Genomic DNA, 19,360 nt, shown 5'->3' with positions numbered 1-19,360 from the left:
ACTTGAATGCAACATGCCTCCCATTCACCAATGGGCCATTTCTTTGCTCAATTAGCTGCACTTGACATGCCTCAATAATGTCCATGAATTGTCCTAGAACATGCCCTTTGATAAGATCATTGCCATCTAGGCCATTGATATCATACAATGGCCAGATGAACTTTTTTAGTAGAATGGTGCACTATAACAATTAATGAAGTAGAGATAGAGCTCTAGTTGTCGCATACAAATGATGAATCTACTGATCCTACCACAATTGACTACAATGAGCTTTTGAGAAAAATGGTGCACTATCAAAATCAATGAAGTAGATATAGTGAAAGAGTTCCATTGTCATACACAAATGATGAATCTATTGATCCTATCACAACTGACTGTGATGTGCTCTTCAATAAAGATGCATGGCTACAAGGGCAAGGATACATGACAAGCGAGGCAAATGACACAAAAGCAAATAGGTTCCTTAGATGTTTGTCTAAATGAATCCAAATGGAAGGCATTGGATGCTTGTGTTAAGAGATTGGAGTGGTTCATAAGTATGATGGTGATTAATTATGCAAGTAGGCATTGTTGGAGGTGGTGGCCTTCACCCCTCAATTGAGCTAAGGGGAGCATGGTTTATTGGCAGGTGTCACATTGTAGGACACATGGCATCAGTGGGATCGTAAGCAATAATGTGGCCCTAATGGACTTGCATATTGGCTTGATTTCCCCTCTGTCGCTCGTCCCTCCCGAGACCTTTTGGGGGGAGACAAATGTATGTGTGGTAGGAGGAGGGGGATTGGGACCCCCCCACATTGGGACATGTGGCAGCCATGCATGCTATCAACATGGAATCAAAGTAGGTGTTCCTCGCAAGATTGTGGTGGAATTCAGTGTGGCCATTGTGTGAGCGACATGTGGCAGCTGCATGACTATGGCGATGGACTATCACAATCCATACGGTGACTTTGAAGTGTGACTCGATTAGTGTGTGTCAGCAACAACGGTGATAGCTCTTGATGACTCCCTGATGCATGTGTGTCCCTCTTGTAATCTTTAGCAAACACCCACATGGCATTGGTGGGGGCTTGCATTTGATTGTTGGTCCGGGCTTGTGTGGTTTGGTTGTGGTTAGGTTTGAGTAGTTGATCATGTTTGTTTGCACTAGGGTTTGTCCACATTGTCAAGGGGATGTAGGAGGTGGTGGCCAACACCCCTCAAAGCAATAATGTGGCCCTAGTGGCCTTAGATATATTGCCTTGATTTCCCATCTCTCTCTCATCCTTTCCGAAGACCTTTTGGGGGGACAGAGAGGTATGCTTAGCTAGTAGGTAGGGATTGGGACCTCTCGCACTCGATAGTGTCCTTGGGACACATGCCAACCATGAAGGTTGCTAATAGGCATGACTATACATTTGAGCCTACCAATTGAAAGCAATCCAAGTAAGTTTGTCTTCTTAAAAAATTTCACCAAACTCATATACACAACCCCAAAAAAAAGACACACCCGAAAAAAGTTAATCCATACTATTTAAAAGGATTGCTGTGTGGCATTTCGATCGTCTAAATGTCATGTGCACATTTTATTCCTAGGTGTTAAAAATGCTGAGAGGGAGAGAGAGAGAAAGAGAGAGAGGGGGGGTAGGGGATGTAGGGAGAGAGAGTTACCTCATATATATATATATATATAGAGAGAGAGAGAGAGAGAGAGAGAGGGAGAGAGAGAGAGAGAGACGGAGGGGGAGAGAGAGAGAGAGAGAGAGAGAGAGAGAGAGAGAGAGAGAGAGAGAGAGAGAGAGAGAGAGAGAGAGAGAGAGAGAGCATGTGTATGCACGTACACACAGACACACACACATCTTTTAAATATTCTTGCATGATTCCCATGTAGCCTGAATTAGACATTTACTTTGTTATATATATATATATATGTGTGTGTGTATGTATATATATATATATGTGTGTGTGTGTGTGTGTGTGTGTGTGTGTGTGTATGTATATATATATATATGTATATATGTATGTATATATGTACGTATGTATGTGTGTGTGTGTGTGTGTGTGTATATATATATATATATGTATGTATATATATATGTATATATATATATCTATATGTATGTATATATGTATGTATGTATGTATGTATGTATGTGTGTGTGTGTGTGTGTGTGTGTGTGTGTGTGTGTGTGTGTGTGTGTGTGTGTGTGTGTGTGTGTGTGTGTGTGTGTGTGTGTGTGTGTGTGTGTGTGTGTGTGTGTGTGTGTGTGTGTGTGTGTGTGTGTGTGTGTGTGTGTGTGTGTGTGTATGTATATATGTGTGTATATGTATATATACCAATCCCAAATATGAGCACATGAGGAGAAAGACCTTGATATTTTGAGTAACTTTCCTTTTTGAATCGCCTCAATCCGAGTTATGCACCAAAAGTTATGACCCTGTAAAGTTTTGGCTATGTATATGTGCAAAGGCCCCCCCAAAAAAAAAGGCCATGTAATTTGGTGCGACGTGGCATTTTTTGTTGGGGGGGGGGGGGGGGCTTTTCACATATGTATAACTAGAACTTCAAAGGGTCATGACTTTTGATGCATAATTCAAATTGAGGCGGTTCAGAAAGGAAAATTACTCAAAATATCTAGCTCTTTCTGGTCATGTGATTAGATTTAAAATTTGTAAAAAAATAATAGGTGTTTTTCAAACTATTGTTGGCCACACGTGTGGCCCAAAAATCATGCAAAGTAGAGGGGGGTCCCAATCTCCCTTCCTCCTAGCCATGCTACCTCTCTCTCTCTAATAAGGCCCATGGGATTATGACAGAGTGTCCACAAGTACTTTTAAATATACCTTAAACCTTGCAAACACCCCATACTTGTGGGATTAGTCTTTCCTTCATCCCTGTGTCATAAAGTGCCTGCTTGAGGCATTATTCCTTCAAATATCTACCTTATCTTATTAGCCACACATATATTTCCTTATGCCTTGTGAAAGGGTTTGAGCGACACAACCCATATTCCAACCCCTCCCATGGGCCAAACACTTGGAAAAACATCCTTGCCTTGAAATACAGAAACTTGGCACCACATATTAGGAATTCTGGTTATTGTTCTCCTTTATGGTGGAGGTGGATTTTGTCTAGGGTTTGAAGGGGTGTAAAAAACGAGTTGTGATTGGAGGTTGTGAACTAGATTGTCCATAGTGATTGGTCCATGCATGACATGAGAGGTAATTAGCTAGCTATTGAGATGGCTCCATCTGCATGGCATACCAATGGCATGAGCGAATCGACAATGGTGGTGGTGCCTCCAGATGCATGTAGTCTTATACAAAGCTTTTTGGAGACTTTGTTTAGGGGTCCTTTTGTTGAGGTCTCGGACCTGAGATGTCTCTACATATGATGAGAGTCGGTTAGAGGTCATACGGCAGTTTCTCATAATTTCATAAGGTCCTTAGTATTCGAGTCTTTTGGGTTTCCTGTAAGGTCAACAAACCTAGTAGGGGTGAGGCCCTGTCGATGGTTAAGTTTCATGAAAATATAAATTTTTTTCTTAGATGTTCATGTGGGATCTATGCACAAAAGATGAACTGCAATCTCGTTATACTTCATGTGAGATTTCTCTTGAGTTTGAGTGTGTGAGGGTGTATGCTAAGTTGACGTCACTTCCAACTTCGTAAACGATAAAAGGTTCATTATTTTAGTTTTCCAACAATTGGTATCAGAGCATACTAGTCTTGCGAGCCTATAAGATTAGAGTTTGATGGGTTTTGAGGGTTGAGCTTGATGTGGGGTTCTCTAAGGTTTGCAGTGAGGTCTTAGTATTGTGGTTCATGAGTGGGACAAAGAAACACAAGCATCTACATTGACAAACAGTTTGTGGCTTGGAAATCTAAGAAATTGAGGAGCAACAATCAAAGGCGGCATAAGAGTACTCTTCACATGTTGCTTGATGTGTGTGGTTAACTCCTTCAGGTCGAGTCAAAAGTGCATGACTATTTACATCCATGGATTCTTTGAAGAAAGTGAAATCTGAAGCATCTATTGTGAAATTCAATGGGTGGAACTTTGTGACCTAATAGCTATCTAGATGGTGGCTCCGGTAGAAGGGATTATGGGGAATAGTCCCTGATATAGAAAAAGAGCCGACCACTAATGAAGTAGATAAGCGGGCCTAGAAGAAAGATAATGAAAAAGCAATCGGGATGCTAGGAAGAGCCTTAGAGAGGACTATTTTCATCACCTAGATGATATAAAGCTAGTTGTAGAAAATTGGACCACTCTAGAGGCTCTTTTTTGGGTAAAGATGAGACATTTGAAAGCTACCCTCAAACAAGAATTACTCGACTTGCATATGGGAGAGAGTGAAGACTTAGCAACATTATTGAGTTGCATGTAGGCTCTTTTGAAACAACTTCATGAGCTTGGTTCAAAGTTAGAATCAAAGTTAGAAGATGAAGACTAGAAGGCAATTCAATTGAGAGCTTCCCCCCAATGATAATGAAAAAGCTTGGATTCTTAGGTTGAATGATGAAGCATATTTTATTAATGAGTCATAGCTCAATAACAATGACAAGAAAAACTAAGTTTCAATGAAAAGGTGTCACACACACGTGTGTCACATGTGCTATGGAAATGTGACACTCACCTGTGTGTGTGTGTGTGTGTGTGAGAGAGAGAGAGAGAGAGAGTAATAACAATGAAGAAAAAATAATTTATTTCATGGGGAATGTGACAAAGGGACACACACACACACACACACACACATAGGTTAGGGGCACTGAGAGTCGTGTATATATGCATGCATGCATGTATGTATATATATATATATATATATATATATATATATATGTACGTGCATATGTACATGCATGCATGCATGCATCCATACATACATACATACATACATCCACACACACACACACACACACACACACACACACACATACTTATACATATATATATATATATATATAGAGAGAGAGAGAGAGAGAGAGAGATATCATGGAGGAAGGGAGATGGGGATGAAGAGAAAATAGAGGGGGGAGGGGTGGGCGGGATGGGGAAAGATAGGGGAGTGTAGGAGAGGGGAGAGGAAACAAGGGGAGAGAGAGAGAGAGAGAGAGAGAGAGAGAGAGAGAGTATGCTCACCATTTTTGTGCAGGCTCGCCAAAAGATGCTCACCAAAGCATGCACCCGAAGGAAGGCAACTGACAAGAATGAGTTAACTAGGCAAAGCTTATGACTTTGCAAATCGATGATCAAGTAGTGAAGATCAAATCAGGGTAGCAAAAGTCAAGACAAGTGGGCATGCATCTTTGTTCATTGGCAAGAAGCCTCCAAGAGATAGTGAGTATATCAAAAGTCAACCACACACCCCCACCAACAAGCATTCTAGAAAAGGGACAAACAAGTGGCAACACCCACTGACAAACATCCTAGAGAAGAGACAAACTAGTGGCCACACTATTGGCCAAAACAAGGGCAAAAGAGCACTGAGAGACAAAAAGGCACCATCAGCTCCAACTAAGAACAACCCCAATAGAAGAAGCAAGAGGACAAGGGAAAGGGACCTGCTCAGCTTTGATTGAAAGATCCGGTATGGTTGGTAATTTATTTAGATTAACAAAAGTAGGAGCAATGGAATTTTTAAATCGAGCATAAGAGATGTTAAGTTTTGGACAAACCCCATAGTGGTTTATTTCCTTTGGCTATACACATCACCAAACTAGACTTCTTCTTCTTTTCTTTTCTTTTTTTAGATAAAATATCCTCCTTGGGACAAAAGGGAAATAAGGTATGGCAAGAGGGGACATGTAAAACTTAGAAGGGAGAAGGACAAGGGAGGCTAGGGGCAAGGGAGAGGCTATTGTGAGGTGAAAGAGGGCCATGTGAGGAGGCATAACACAGCCATCAAATAAATTATTTTGCACTTAGCTTAATGTTCCATGGGATCCAAAGCAAATTAGATGCATTTATGTTTCACATAATACAAATTTTAAAACTCACTTCAAATCTATTATGAATTTTCAAAACTCAATTGAAGACACTATTACCATTAGCCTCTTTTTCGACATTGTTCATTGATGCTTTTTACTTCATTTTGCATTGAAAATGATGTCTGTTAATACAAGTAGAGAGATAGTAGGATGTCGATATTACCGTTGATATTATAGTCCATATAAGCGTGAAAGCTTCGATATAAGTGTCGATAAAAGCATTGAAAAGCTCTCTGGAAAATACATAGTGTCGATAACCTTGCATGTACATTAGCATTAACTATTCAACACATTAGCATGGTGAATTTAACTCAACACCTTCCAATAATGAAATCCATTGACAAATAAAAATATATTGTACAGTTTGCTCTTCATCCTTTAACCAATCAAAGGCTTGTTGGAATCTTCATCGTGAGTATGATTCTCATCCTCTCGATCATTCATGGCCAGATCTCGCATATCTTCAACATGTAGATCGATGTTCCTGAAGTCAATATCTAAGAAACCCTCTGAGGAACTCAAGCTATCTTCATGTTCCAAAACTCTACTAGAAGGGTTATTGGAAGTGCTAGCTTCCAGCCCATCTATTTCTTGATCTTCCATTTCATTCTCTATTTCCACATCTTGAAAGGCATGTCGGTTTCTAGATGCAACTTGAATTACAAACCACCACACTAGTTGTCCACTTGATCAGGTTGAAAGACTACCTAAGACGAAAATCCATGATATGTTCATGCAAGCTTTGATGAAGTGGAAGGACAAATAATATCCATGTAAGAAAAATGCTTACTTTCTCGCAATGCATGGGTAGTGCGCAAATGTGTCAGTAAGGTCATCCCAAATTTTTGTTCAGTCAATGGGAAAAAACCCACTTGGATCCTTTTTTACTATAGTAGCTTGAGCACCTCTGCAGATGACTTTGAACCATTTCACATCAAATATAAATACTTGAAATTTTCTAAGATTCACTTGCAAAATATCTTGCATGACTCCAACATAATCCATTTCGCCTGTGATGAGATTTGTATCCCTTGCACTCGCTCTACTATCTTGCGAAAAAGTTGGCCATGACTCCTCGATCAAATGTGTTGCACTTTACATCAATTTTCTCTACTCTGTAGTGATTACCATGTAGTGATTACCATATGCCCATATTGCATTGAACGAATGGTACTGTAAAGGTAATGAATTATCCTTGTTAATATGTACAAAAAGTTTATAAATGAATGTAAATGAAAGCAGCATGATCATATACCTTTAGATCACAACCTCATGCAAATTCCTCCTCCGTATTTGTCACAATCTCCCCGCTTCAACTGGCATCTTCAAGAGTGTCCTCTAACCAATCAATGGTGCATTTAGCAAGCATTTTTGCTAACTCTGTGGGATACTTCTTACCTCTATTTGGCCTTCGCCATGCTTTTCTATCCTCCTCTCTTTTTGCTCCTTAAGGTTCCATTCATGGAGCAGTTGCGAGCGTGCCAATCCATAAGTCCAACTAATGATCCACAACGAAATAGATGTGAGATGCGTGTTAAGATGGGCATGTGTCGTCAGAGACCTTTCCCATAATATTTTGTCCCTGCGTTTCTTGCCGGTATCGAGATGCGCCACATTGGGGACAAGTTGTAGAGTGCTTCTATGTTCCTTGTAAGGGATGCAATCATTGGGACACGCATGAATTGACTTGTAATCCATTCCTAATGATGTAAGCATTTTCTTTGCGCCTGTCTTGAGTCGAGAATTGTGTTTCCTTTTGGAAGTAGTATTTGAAGTATCCTGAAACATCAATCCATTCAATGAATTTAAAGCCATGTAAATTAAAAAGTACATGTAGTGAGACACTACTTGAAGTACATCAAAACTCTTACCAAAATAGGGATGAAATGCTAGTGTCCGACCATCCATAGGTTGCTTGTAAATTTAAGATCAGAAGAATTGTTGCAAGATGAGATTTTCTTGCCCCTTCATATAACATGGTGCTTGCTTCACCTCATAAGCTTTCCTCTTCAAGACTCATGTTATCCTCCCTGATCTATTGGACATCTTCATCTCTTTCATCTTGGGGTGAAGGAGCATCAAACTAAGTATTTATTATTTCTTGCATAATTTCATCCTCATTCAGTTCATACTCCTCTTCAGTGCTTGTATTTTGTTGCTCTTCTCTCTCCCAATACTCCCTTACAGCATTTCGATATTCTTGGGTCAATATTGTCTCATGAGGACGATTATGCAATGCGTGTGCCCTCAAACTTCCTTCCACCAGTTCATCTCCCTACATGAACCAAATTTAGAGAATTAGTTGAAAAATTCACATACAAGAATGGAAGTATAGTACATGAAAAGAGTTTAGATAATTTAGTGAACTAGCCAATAAAGAAACTTGAACCTCACCATTGATGGATATGTTAACTTTGAATCTTCAAGGTCTTATCTTCTTACTGAATCTTTGCATGCTTGATTTCCACATAATTTAAAGTTAAAAATGATGCATTGTGTTTATTACATCCAAATTTTTGGTACATTTGAAGATCTTTAAAAAATGTTATATAATTGACAAAATTTATAAAAGCAAAGCTTTTAATACATATTCAATTATAATATCCCCTCTAACTTGTATTCTTCATGAGTCAAAGTTATTAATTGAATTAAAAAATCAATCTAGCTCTAAATATAAGCAATACCCGTTGATAAAGACTTGCTCTACTAGTCTCTTCTTCGGATTCCAATGAGCTTGAAGACATCTATACAAAGAACACTTGCCTATTACATCTATATTTTATTACATAGTCCATGAATAATCAAAGAAATGCAAAAGATACATGTATAATGGCAAAAGTCCTTCCAATGCTCTGTTACATCGATCTTTGCATTGATAAGCTGTATGGAAAATGTCACCGAGTCGATATTTCCATCGATAAAAGCGTCGATATTAACGTTGAAAAATTGCAAGTCTATCAGACCACATAGGCATACTTTGATGATCAAAGGACTGTTAATCTACCTCATAAAAATTAATATAGGGAACATCAACTTTATACTCACAGAGTTTTATGCAAATAAAAAACTATTTGATGTGAATCGGAGTCGATATCTCCTTGATTTTCACATGGAACATGCATGGGTGTTAAAAAAAGTGCATGGGCATGATTATACCCATGGAGATGATACCCAATGGCCATGATACTTTGCATAGGCCTCAAACTCACCTAGTTTGAGGCCTATGAAAAGTATCATGGCCATCGGGTCTCGTTCGCATGGTCAAGAATGAACATTTCCATGTTTTTGCCTGCCCATGCTTCCTCTCATACTATTGCATTTGCCATACATATTAACAAGAGAAGTCCCCACCTGGTTTGAATTCATGGACCAGAATATAGGCATGCATTTTTTAGCCTATGGCTAAGTCCACCAGGTTAGCGCAAGCATCAACAAGGCAAACAAAAGTAACTTTGTATGGAATCAGCACTCCATGTGCAGTTGTGCAAATAGCTTAAGTACTTTCTTGCCTTGCCCCTGCTGTGCATATCCTGCAAAAACATGCCTCGAAGGTATTCTCACAAGGTAAATAGGACTCGATGGCCATCATACTTTGCACAGGCCTTAAAATCGCCCAGTTTGAGTCCTATGCAAAGTATCATGGCCATCGGGTCCCATTTACATGGTGTGAATACCTTCGATGCATGTTTTTGTACCATCATAGAGGAAGCATGGGCAAAAACATGGAAATGTTCATTCTTGACCATGCAAGTGGGACTCAATGGCCATGATACTTTGTACAAGCCTTAAAATCACCTAGTTTGAGACCCATGCAAAGTATCATGACCATCAAGTCCCATTTTCATGGTGAGAATACCTTCAAGGCATGTTTTTTTACCATCATAGAGGAAGCATAGGCAAAAACATGAAAATGTTCATTCTTGACCATGAAAACAAGAGTTAATGGCCATGATACTTTGCATAGATTAAAATCACCTAGTTTGAGGCTTGTGCAAAGTATCATGGCCACAGGGTCCCATTTTCAATGTGAGAATACCTTCGAGGCATGTTTTTGTACCATCATAGAGGAAGCATGGGCAATAACATGAAAATGTTCATTCTTGACCATGCAAATAGGACCCGATGGCCATGATACTTGCACAAGCCTTAAAATAGCATAGTTTGAGGCTCGTACAAAGTATCATGGCCATCGGGTCCCATTTACATGGTGAGAAAACCTTTGAGGCATGTTTTTGTACCATCATAGATGAAGCATGGGCAAAAACATGGAAATGTTCATTCTTGACAATGCAAACAAGACCTAATAGCCATGATACTTTGCATAGGCCTTAAAATCACCTAGTTTGAGGCCCATGCAAAGTATCATGGCCACTGGGTCCCATTTGCACGGTGAGAATACCTTCGAGGCATGTTTTTGTACCATCATAGAAGAAGCGTCGGCAAAAACATGGAAATTTTCATTCTTGACTATGCAAATGGGACCCGATGGCCTTAAAATCACCTATTCTGAGGCTCATGCAAAGTATCATGGCCATTGAGTCCCATTTGCATGGTGAGAATACCTTCGAGGCATGTTTTTGTACCATCATAGAGGAAGCATGGGCAAAAACATGGAAATGTTCATTCTTGACCATGCAAACGAGACCCGATGGCCATGATACTTTGAGGCCCATGCAAAGTATCATGGCCATCGAGTCCCATTCGCATGGTGAGAATACCTTTGAGGCATGTTTTTGTACAATCATTGAGAAAGCATGGGCAAAAACATGGAAATGTTCATTCTTGACCATGCAAACAGGACTCAATGGCCATGATACTTTGCACTAGCCTTAAAATCACCTAGTTTGAGGCCTTTTAAAGTATCATGGCTATCAGGTCCCATTTGCATGGTGAGAATACCTTCGAGGCATGTTTTTGTACCATCATAGAGGAAGCATGGGCAAAAGCATGGAAATGTTCATTCTTGAACATGCAAATGGGACTCGATGGCCATGATACTTTGCACGGGCCTTAAAATCACCTAGTTTGAGGCCCATGAAAAGTGTCATGGCTATCCAACATCATTTTGCCCATTTGCAAAGCCCAACTCCTTGTTTTTTAGTCTAAGGGGCATTGCGCACTTATAAAAACAAGGGTTTGGGGTTTGCAAATGGGGAAAATGATGTTGGATGGCCATAATACTTTGCACAGGCCTGAAAATCACCTATTTGGAGGCTCGTGAAAAGTATCATGACCATCCAACATCATTTTCCCCATTTGCAAAGACCAACTCCTTGTTTTTTAGTCTAAGGAGCATTACACACTTATAAAAACAAGGGTTTGGGGTTTGAAAATGGGAAAAATGGTGTTGGATGGCCATGATACTTTGCACGGGACTTAAACTCACCTATTTTGAGGCCTGTGCAAAGTATCATAGCCATGCAACATCATTTTCCCCAGCCCTAAACCCAAAACCCTTGTGCACACCTAATTGTATTTGCACTGACACACACCCTAAAAGAAGGCATCACGATAATCCAAATGGACTAACACCTCGCTAGAATATTTACACCATCATTATGTAAATTCTTGTGAATTTTGGTCCTATGACGACCATCATTACCATGATGGGGCATTGACCCAAACCACACAATATTTTAGATTCATTGAAGGTGCGATTTAAAAACAATACAAGCGTCCACATTCAAAGGCCCCCTATGTCCCAAAATTACATTGACCCACATTTGATTATCCCATTTACCACTTTCTTATGAATTGCAACTGAATCAAACACAAAGATTTTTATTTTTCTTTAAAGGTTATGGTAGATTTTTTTTATTTAATGTAATTTGTATTTTTGACACTTTTATGGACGCTTTTATCGACGTTGCCAGGACCAAAAACACATACTCCCCCTATTCCATGTCGCTTTTCTCCCTCAAAGACCAAGCTTTCCTCACACTCTCTCCCCTTCAGACTTTGCAACCATCTCCCTTCCACTTCTTACGCCAGAGGCACTGCGGGCAGCAAGGAGAAAGGCAAGAGACTCATCAAAGGACCTGTATTTCTAGTTTTTGATTGTACTTGTTTTCCCTCGTCCTTTCAAATCTTGTTTTCTGTGGGTTTTTTCCTTGTTTTCCACATGCAAGAGGAAAAGAAGGGGAGGAGGAGGGCATGGGGAAGAGAGGGGCTTGGGATAGAAAACGAAATTCCCTCCCTCTCCCCTTTCTCTCCCTTTTTCCTCTCTCCCTTTTCCCTCTCTCCCCTTTCCTCCCTCTCGCACCTTCCTCTCTTTATGTCTCCCCTTTCCTCCCTTTCCTCTACATCTCTCCCCTTTTCTCTTCTCATGGGTTCTTTTGTTGAGTGATTTGTGTAGGCTTGCTTTTGTACGAGGTTCACAGAAAGAGACCCACCTAACTTTTGAGGTAAGTTCCCCATTTCCCTTCCCTTTCCCCTTTTCCCTTTTGTCTTCCCTACCCCTTTCCATTCATGTGTCTAGAGGTGGATGTTTACAACGAGAAGGAACCTTGTGTGCAATTTTTTGAAGGGTGGGATGAAGCTTGACAAACCTCTAAAGCATATGCACACAAGTCTTCTTCTCATTATAAGTATTCACCTCTAAAGCACATGCACAATCTCCCTTCTCTCCCTTTCCCACCTTTTTCCCTCCTTCTAACCAGTTTCCCTACTCTTCTTGCATCTCTCTATTCCCTCCTTCCCTACTCCTTCCCTACTCTTTCCCTACTCTTTCCCTCCTTCCCTACTCCTTTTCTACTCTTTCCCTACTTTTCCCCTACTTTTTCCCTCCTTCCCTACTCTCCTTGCATCTCTCCTTTCCTTCCCTTCTCTCTTTTCCTTCCCTCTTTCCCTCCTCTCTTTTCCTCTTTCCCTTCTCTCTCTTCCTCTTTCCATCTCCTCCCTCTCTTTCCATCTTCTCTTCCTCTTTTTCCTCTCTTGTTCATGTTTAAAATCTCTTCTACCTCCATGAAAGATGGCAAGTTGAGGATCCAATGGGGGCGGTAGAAAGAGAGGGACCGACTACCACTCGTAGTAGCACGGAGAAGGCTTACAAACTACTCACGCATCTTGATCCCCATAGGAGAGGAACTAAATCCTTCAGGAGTACGAAGAGGAGAGGCAATGATTGTTTGGGTCCACCGGGCTCTGTTGAGATCTCCCAGCACACCAGTCATGGCAAAGACTTACAAACTACTCACGCTTCTTGATCCCCAATCCTTCAGGAGTACGAAGAGGAGAGGCAATGATTGTTTGGGTCCATCGGGATCTATTGAGATCTCCCAGTGCACCAGTCATGGAGGACCTCGGGAGAGAGAGTGAGAGGCGTCGATGTAAATGCTTAGGCTCAAGTATAGCGAGTGCCGTTGAGGGTTCTCAAGCAGACTCACAAACATCCACCACCCTCCCCTATTCAGTTAATAGGGAGTATGAAATAGTTATGGATGAGAGAGGTAAGTGGGTAATTAACCGAATGCATGGCCTCTGCTCAAGTAAATTCAAGAAGGTGGTCATGGATTTTCGACACCATCACCCCCAAAAAAAGATTACATTTTGAAGACACTGAGGAAGGAGTTCCCAGTGTCGAGTGAGAACCTAGAGCTCGACTCCATGTGGATGTTGAACAAGATGGCTACAATTTTGAAATCACGAAAAGTCAAAATCCGCAGAAAAGCGAAGGCAAAGGAGTCAAAGCCTGTCTGGGTCCATGATGGTGATTGGAAGATTATAAAGAAAGAAGTCAAGACTTGAAAGAAGTTCGACTAGCAGAAGCAAGCACGGCTACTGCTGGAAGGAGGAGTAAAGTGGGCCAATCGCACTTGGGCTCTAGTAGGAAGGCTCAATTTTATCATTTTTTAATAAGTACCTATTCTTTCACTTCTTTCTACATGTAGTTTGGGAATACTTGGCATAAATCATGAAATTAACATAAATGCTTGAAACGTTAGGAAATGAAAATGGGCAGACAGTGCACGGAGGAGGAATATTCGTATGCGTACGACTATCGTACGAGATCCTTGTTTGACGATCTTGAAGCGAGTGAGTAATTTGTCCCCTTTTTGAATATAAGAAATTACTACACCCATTTCTCTTCAAATGCTCAATTTGAACAACTATTACATATATACTAACCTCTGACACATGTGTTTCTTGAACAATATGAGGAGGGTAAGAATGATGAGGAGGGTGGCTGGAGCGATGAAGAGGACATGAACAACGATGAGGATAGTAGCTATGAATAGGCTAGACTAAATATGATGTGCATATCAGTAGGGTAGATTAGTCAGATATAGAAAGTGCAAGAGCATATAATTTTGTACTCATAGAGAACATGAGATTTTGTACTCAAATCGAGAGAGAATATAGAAACTTTTACACTCAAACTGAATGTAAACATATGAAATGGCCAATACATTGTAATACAAACCTTTTATAGAAGGGCAGATTAGGGCTGCCATAAAAAAATTTTGCCCCTAGAAAAAAGCGTTGATATTTACATCAAAACAACTTTGGGTTTCCTTGACAGTGTCAATAAACTGTTCCTAGAGTCAATATTACCATCCATATTATTAGCGTCGAAAAATGCTTTATCAGTGTTAATAGCAAAAATAATATGGAGGCTAATATCGACGCTTTCTTATCGGCAGTAATATAGAGGGTAGTATTAATGCTTAGGAGTTTAAAAAAATAATATTCCAATGTAATTTGCGTCAATATAAGCATAAAAAATGGGGCCAATCCTTGTAGTGAGAGGGGGTGTTCAGGCATACAAATTACACTTGGTAGTGCATATGTCCTACTTACTATTTGTGTAAATACCATCATCTTCTTTTATTTTGATTAGCACAACAAATATGCCAAGAGAATGGGTCAAGTTCCTTGGAAAATGCGTAACTTTCAATCGGATACTCTGATTAAGATGATTCCAAAACCAATATTTTCTTATTTTTGCCTACAAAAGTCCCATGCAAAAACAACAAACTAGATTTGAAGTGAGTTTTAAAAATTCATATTAATTTTGTGAAACATAAACGCATCTGAGTTGCTTAGGTTCTCATGGCACATTAAGCTAAGTTCAAATAATTAATCTATGGCTATACTATGCATCCTCATAGGGCCTTCTTTCACCTCGGAGTGCCCTCTCCCCTACCTCTTACCTCCATCACCCTTCTCCCTTCAAAGCTCCTACGTGTCCCCTCTTGTCATACCTTATTTCCTTTCTGTCCTACCCTCTCTTGTTTTTCGATTGGCTTCCATTTCCTTCCACATCTTCTCTGCCGCTCTCTCTCTCTCTCTCTCACACACACACACACACACACACACACACACTTTGTATGGAATCAACCATTTTGATCGCAAGTACGTTCAAGGTAGGGTTTTAATGATCCCCTCCTCCATCGGTTGTTAGTAGGCAATATCTTATTTGTGCAATCTGCTCTCATTGGCTAGCCTGTTTTATGATCAAACTTCGAGGATGGTGGCCAAACTGTGTATACACCTTGTCATAATAGGCAGCATAGAGGCATGTTTCGGGTTTGAGAGCCCTCCTTGAACCACGTGTTTCAATCTTACACGTTTGATCTTGAAAAATCTAATGGTCTAATTTGTGATTTATTAGCACTGGCTCTCCTAGAGACAGTGCTTTAGGATTGCGTTAAGTGGGAGTTTTGTGATTATTCTTAGTTTTTTAGGAGTTTTTATTAGGAATTTCTAAAATTCTTAACCTCCACTTTTAGATGGTTGTTGGCTTTTCAGCTTTTAGCTTGTGTGCCTCTCGTTTAATGCATGTTATCGATGCAACAGAGCAAGGAAATCCAAGATGGATCCAAGATTGAAGGATGACTACACCTTTATTCATATGGTTGTAGTCCATGTGACAATATTGTATAAACTACAACGAGGATCAGTTATTGCATCGCCTTATTCATGTATTTGTTGGACTTTAGCTTCCAAATATGGGCATCACAAAATCTATTATAAATCACCACCCCTGATATTTGCAAAGGGAGAATCGAGTCCCAATGGACCCTATGTCGCATCTCATGTTCACTATTTTACTCATTCCCTTTTTTCCTTACAATTTTAACAAAATACTAGTATTTAACTTCAATTATGAGTTACTTCTTCATGTTAATTTAAAAAATTATTAATTTAAATCGACTTATTTTAAATGTCCTTCATTTTGCCTTTTCTCTTAGGCAGCCTATTGCACTCTAGTTACACAATCAATTCACGATTAGGAGGGATAGGAGGAGCCTAGGTGGGGAGAGAGGGAGAGAGAAAAGGGGTGAGGGGAAGTCGAGAGGGAGGTAGAGGATGATAGAGAGCCAGAAGAAGACTAAATTTTCAAGTAATTGTGGAAGCCCCATGGCAACCCGGTGGTAGGGCTACGTGCCTACTTCAGCGATGGCCCTAGTTGTTTGATCCCCAAGGGGGATAGGGGTAGGGCGGGGGGTGAGTGAGTTGTATATTTAGAAAGTAAAACAAGGTGAATGATAATAAATCATTCATAAGGCCTGTCGGAGATTCAAATAGCAAAAGAGGGCGGAGATGATAAATGGAAAGGGATGAGGGGATAGAGAGAGAGAGAGAGAGAGAGAGAGAGAGAGAGAGAGAGAGAGAGAGAGAAGAGAACCCTGAAAATGTGGCAGAGAAAAATCACAAGTAAAAACTGTGATTAAAATAAATAAATAAATGGGCATTTTCGCTTCTGACTTCAATTAGGAAAGGGGAAAGAGGAATGGGCACTATTCACCTCTCCTATTCACCTCCGCATTGAAATTCCATTAATTAGTGGGAATCCCTCCCGCCCCTCACTCAATTAACCTAAGCTTTAGATTATTCAATTTAATAAATTATTTTCTTAACCTAAGCCTCGTGGCCCTCTCTACCTCTCTCTACCTTTCGCCTACCCCTCTTTGTCCCATCGTGGTGTGGCGTCGCTACCTCTACATCTCCTTGCCTCCCTCCTCCACTCTCCCTCCGACTCACTCGCCTCTGTCCCTCTCTCTCTTTATAGTTGCGGATGGGCAGTCTCTAGAAGCCTCTCGATTAGGCACTCTCCAGAAGCTTCATGCATTTGCCATGGCCCTCAATTAATCATTGTCTCAAATTTGCCTCGAATTCATTCTTCTTACGCTTAGGTTAATCGCTTTCTTGGACAGCGCACTCTGCTTCTAATTAATAGAATTTCTTTTTTTCAATGTTGTGGGCACCTATTGAGCGTCCTAATGTTGTGGGATAGAGTTAATATGCCAAGAGAATGGGTCAAGTTCCTTGGAAAATGTGTAACTTTCAATCGGACACTCTGATTAAGATGATTCCAAAGCCAACATTTTCTTATTTTTGCTATAAAGTCCCATGCTAAAACAAAAAACTCGATTTCAAGAGTTTTAAAAATTCATATTAATTTTGTGAAACATAAACACATCTGAGTTGCTTAGGTTCTCATGGAACATTAAGCTAAGTGCAAATAATTAATCTATGCTATACTACGCATCCTCACACGTCCCTCTTTCATCTCGTAGTGCCCTCTCCCCTGTCTTTAGCCTCCCTCACCCTTCTCCCTTCAAAGTTCCTACGTGTCCCACCTTGCCATACCTTATTTCCTTTCTGTCCTAGCCTCTCTCATTTTTCGATTGGCTTCCATTTCCTTCCACATCTTCTCTGTCTGTCTGTTTGTCTCTATCTATCTGTCTCTTAGATAGACAGACAGATAGACACACATACACACACACACAACACACACACACGCGCACACACACACACATAGACACACACACACACATGTGCGCATGCGCAAAGGATATGTGAAGATTATAGAACGTTGCGCTATGCATGTGTCCTGCCTCAAGGTTGAAGCAAATTGGAGGGCCTCATGGTGTTTAAAACTATTTTGCCCACTGCTTGTATGCTAGTTATGCACTATATCCATGGTAAAACTCTTCTTGATTGAGAAGCACGGAGCCTTTGCTCAGAGTTGACTTAAACAACAAACACTCTCCATGAGAGCGCTAGTATCACGTTATCGTGAAATAAATAAGCCACAAAGTCCAACATATGCATTTTTTGGCACATGTGCATAGATACCTATGCACATATTTGGGTTTCAACCACAGCCCTTGGGAAGTGACATTAAGCAATATCTGAATGGTGTTCAAGCATACAAATTACACTTGATATTGCATATGTTATACTTACTATTTGTATAAATACCATTTTCTTCTTCATTTTTGATCATCATGGCAAATATGCCAAGAGAATGGGTTGAGTTCCTTGGAAAATGTGTAACTTTCAATCGGACACTCTGATTAAGATGATTCCAAAGCCAACATTTTCTTATTTTTGCCTACAAAGTCCCATGCTAAAACAAAAAACTCAATTTCAAGTGAGTTTTAAAAATTCATATTAATTTTGTGAAACATAAACGCATCTAAGTTGCTTAGGTTCTCATGGAACATTAAGCTAAGTGCAAATAATTAATCTATGGCTATACTACGCATCCTCACACAGCCCTCTTTCATCTCGCAGTGCCCTCTCCCCTGCCTCTAGCCTCCCTCACCCTTCTCTCTTCAAAGTTTCTACATGTCCCCTCTTGCCATACCTTATTTCCTTTGTGTCCTAGCCTCTCTCGTTTTTCGATTGGCATCTATTTCCTTCCACATCTTCTATGTCTATCTGTCTGTCTATCTCTCTAAGAGATAGATAGACAGATACACACACACACACATGTGCGCGCGCATAAAGGATATGTGAAGATTATAGAACGTTGCACTATGCATGTGTCCTGCCTCAAGGTTGAAGCAAATTGGAGGGCCTCATGTTGTTTAAAACTATTTTGCCCATTGCTTGTATGCTAGTTATGCACTGTATCCATGGTAAAACTCTTCTTGCTTGAGAAGCAAGAAGCCTTTGCTTAGAGTTGACTTAAACAACAAAATTGAGTGCGACTGATTGTCAAGCATTGATATATTTCCTTCATCTCTGCTCACCAAGAAATGATGGTCAAGCATCAAACATAGCTACTACACAATGGCTTGTGAATTCTCAACAGGAATCCATGGGATTGGTGGGCAACCCAACTCTCTTTGTATGGAATCAACATTTCCCATCGCAAATAGGTTCAAGGTAGGGTTTAAATGATCCCCTCCTCCATCGGTTGCTAGGCAATATTTGACTTGTGCAGTTTGCTTGCTGCTCTCGCTGGCTGGCTTGTTTGTTGATCAAACTTCAATGATGGTGGCTAAACTGTGTATACACATTGTTACAAAATCAATTCATGATTAGGAGGGATAGGAGGAGCCTAGGTAGAGAGAGAGGGAGAGAGGAAAAAGGGTGAGGGAAGGTCGAGAGGGAGGTAGAGGACGATAGAAGCCAGAAGCAGACTAAATTTTTA

This window comes from Dipteris shenzhenensis, chromosome 17, assembly GCF_047967505.1.
Source record: "Dipteris shenzhenensis isolate YYH24624 ecotype China chromosome 17, Dip_SZ_1.0, whole genome shotgun sequence".
In the NCBI taxonomy this organism is placed as follows: domain Eukaryota; kingdom Viridiplantae; phylum Streptophyta; class Polypodiopsida; order Gleicheniales; family Dipteridaceae; genus Dipteris; species Dipteris shenzhenensis.
The sequence above is the reverse complement of the archived record's forward strand: the minus strand, read 5'-3'. Positions refer to the sequence as shown.